The sequence below is a fragment of the Sinocyclocheilus grahami genome, unplaced genomic scaffold, assembly GCF_001515645.1.
Source record: "Sinocyclocheilus grahami isolate Dianchi unplaced genomic scaffold, SAMN03320097.WGS_v1.1 scaffold893.1, whole genome shotgun sequence".
NCBI classification, from domain to species: Eukaryota; Metazoa; Chordata; class Actinopteri; order Cypriniformes; family Cyprinidae; genus Sinocyclocheilus; species Sinocyclocheilus grahami.
This window is the reverse complement of record NW_015506072.1, coordinates 101525-105413: the sequence shown is the minus strand read 5'-3', so window position 1 is coordinate 105413 and position 3889 is coordinate 101525.

Below are 3889 nucleotides of genomic sequence, written 5' to 3'. Positions count from 1 at the left end.
TGTAATTTTACTGTTGTTCTGTAAAATAAAATAAAAAAGACAATAATAATAATTACCCTACAACAGCTCTATTAATACATTTATTATAACATTCACATATAGTGTTCAAATCGGGATCTGTAATATATTCTAATGTTTTAAAAGAATTATCTTCTGCTCAGCCAGGCTGCCTTTATTTGTACAGTAAAAAATACATGCCTGATTCAAGTCTCAAAAATGGGCAAAAATTATTTTTTTACTAACTTATTAATTTTGAGTTAAATTGTGCTTTGTTGGTATAATGTCTGCTAGAATGTTAAAAAAATGTTCAGTGTTAAGTAAAAAAATTTAAATTGTTGTTTTGTAATTTATTTTTTATTTGAAAAGCAGGACAAAACAGTAAAAAGCACATTTCGGCTATTTAATTTATGCAATAGTGAAAAAAATGGCAAAATAGGCCTACATGGAGGAAAAATGCGAAAAACTGTTCGGTATTCGGCCTTCGGCCCAGTGTTTCATTTTGTTCGGCTTCGGCCAAGAATTTTCATTTCGGTGCATCCCTACTTTATATAAACAGTAGTAGAATTTAATTCTAGTATTTACTATTGAGAAATGGTCTGTGTTAGTGATTGTGATTTTAGTTACATTGCTTTGACATAAGATGGCAACAAGAGATTGTTTTTTGAGTGAGTCAGCAGTAACGACTATTATATTGACAGAGACTGAAACAGAGATGTTTACTTTCAACAACAGCTTGTAAGACGCAGTCAACAACAAATTCATACTTGTATTTTATTGTGAATATGAGATTAAACAAGTTATGTTACAAAGCGCACAATATTACAATAATAACATCTTTATTTTCCCGCTGGAACATGCTGATGATGTATCATTTCTGCACAAACAGGTTTGCAGATACATATTTTTGACAGGCAGGCAGGACAGCCTATCAAAATTTGCAGACCGAACATTTTGATTGGACGAATATTTTGTGGTCCAATTCCTTCCACAGATAGATATACAAATCAATTTAGACCACTAAAACTTAGTGATTGCTATCAGGATGTGAAGAGACTTTGAACCAGCATAACAACAAATGTTTTTGAACCAAATCACCTACCCTGCCTTTAGTTTAAAAACTACAATTTGTAAGTTTTACCTGCAACTGTAGAAGCTTCTAAATATATTTAGTCAACACAGACATGTTGCTACTGTAGTTCTGTTACTCTGAATTTACTTTGAATCGCTTAATACACAGGTCTATTTTGACATTGGCTTGTCAGATATTTTGCTCTGTTCATTGCTACAGTTATCACGGCTTTTCAATTTTTTGTGATGCAGCTTTCAATCTTAAATTGCAGTGTTTGTTCATTGAGGCCAGAAGAGAACTGATCCCCCAACTAAGTCTGTTTTTTCTCAAGGTTTTTCTTACACTACTATCACCTTAGTTTCTGTTCCCTGCCATTGTCACCTTTGGCCTGCTCAGCTGGGGTTCAAAAAACAAGTAATATTCAGAAATGATCAATTAGGCTGCACTGACACTGTCAGGGCCTGTTTACACCTGGCCACCTCATACGTTTTCTCTGATCGGATAGAAAAGACCTGGTGTAAATGCACTCCGAAATGCTTTTGAGACCGATTTAAATCCGATTGCTCGAACCACTTCAGGCGGTGGTCTGGACCGCATTCCAGACAAAACTGAACAAGTGTAAATGCATATGGTTGTTGAAAACGTATGTAAATTTTACTCCTCCCAAAATGTTAAAATAATAAAAAGCTTTTTAGGCTATGATATGTTATAGTAAGATATGACCGCACAAATGCAACATGCATCATCACGGATGAGTAGCTGAGTATCTCTTCAGCAAGCCGACGCGAAAACTGCCATGTTGCAGATGCTTAAAGGCGGGCGTACACGGTGCGATTTTTGCTGTCGTACGAGCTCGCAGGCGATTTTTTTTCTCTCGGGAGAAAATCACAGATGCTCGCATGGTCGCGGCTCGTATCGTGTCAGAAGAATTACGGGCCGATCCGAGACATTACGAGCACCTCCTGTCCTCCCGATAATTTTCAAACATGTCAAAAAAAATCAGATGCTGTCGGTTTAAATTCGTGGCATATGTGCGGTTGAACGAGACGATTTGGCGATCCATCTGAAGTTGACCAATCAGAAGATGACAAAAACCATATAGTCTATAATAATTTGTTTAATTATACAGTTCTATTTTTTTATTTGTTTTTTTTGCCATTTCCTTTTTTTTCTTTTTTTTTTTTTTTTTGGACGTCACAAGCCCCCTGCCACAAAGAAAACGATTTCGTCCTCAGAATCCATATTTTTATGAATGGCGCGAAACGTAATGCTTATGTCAGAGTTAGTAAAATCATAGTAAATTCGTGTCGTGTCGATTTTCGGATAAACTCAATCGTGACATGTGCCAGAGCTCACGACGTTCCGACCTTCAGAATCGCACCGTGTACGCCCACCTTAACACAATCATCTTCATTATAAGTAGCGAGACTTAACGATCTTACTAGTGCTGTTGCCATGCTCTCTCCTATTGCAGTCTTTGATCTTGAAATTAGCTGATGATGAATAAATGCAGCGCTTATCGGTTGCTTTCATTGTCGTGAAATCTGTTAAATTTGCATATACCGTATTGGCCCGAATATAAGACGACCCTGATAAGACAACCCTCCTTTTTCCAGATGTACCTTTTGGGAAAAGGCTTTTTAAAAACCAAATCTTGTTTTTTCTCAGTAAAACACATTTTGGCTTCAATTATTTTCATATTGCATATTTTTCCTATTTTAATTTTAGTTTTGAAAGTATGGTAAAAACTGGTCAAATGTACCAACAATCACATTTAAAATATATACACTTTTTTATATACCATAAAAAAAAACAGGCAGTCCATCTGAATTAGGACATTTAGGCTATCCATCTAATAAGGGCCTTTCACACCGCTTAAGTTCCAGAACTAAATGTACGGTACTAAAGTACTGTGAGGATTTTGCGGGAACCATTTCCCAGTACCATTTAAAGGGTTGCATTCGCACCGAGAGTGTGTACTAAGAAGTGACGTAAGCCGGTCGATAGCGACGTCATTTGTGCGCGGCGTTCAACAACAGAAACAAAGAAGAACAACGTTAACAACAGGAGGATGGAGGACGCTGTGATCGAAGCTGTTTTTGTTGTGTCTCGTGGGTTTCACAATAATGGACATGGAAAGTCGACGTATACGTAAAGCGATTGAAAGAACGGAAAGGAGGACTAAGAATCTCCAACGACAACTGGCCGTGCTACATTTGCTACAAGTGCCTGCACTTCAGCGTCCGTCCATCTATCGCTGTTCTCCATACTTGCGAAATAAGTTGACACAATGTTTACAGTATGTTTACACGGTGTTTTAAATCATGGCGGGTGAGGGCGTTTTCATATGCGTTTGGCCAATCAATGTCTACTTGCGTCACGATTAGTACCAGTTGTGCTGGTTAGACCCTGCTCCGGAGTAGGAGCTAATTTGGTTCTCGAAAAAGGCAGTCCGGTACTAAAATCGCCAAAAAGTGGGTAGTTCCACAATTAGTTCTGGTACTATGAAAAGGTTCCCGCGGTGCGAAAGGCCCTATTGTAGCCTACCAAAATCTTATTAACAGTAGAAGTTCAATCTTACTGTAGTCTTCAAATCTGGGTACTGTTTTACGTTTTAAAATCACAAAGAGAGTTTGGTCCCATCAGGCTAACGTGACAGTCACGACTCATGCAGTTGTAAGCTTTTCTGCTTCTTTAGTTTTTACTCGCGATCTTTACAACACGCATTACATTACATATTTCATGGCACACTGGTTTTATGTGTATTTGGCGCCACCTATTGTTGTGGGTGTATTATTGACATGTCAAAAATATAAGACC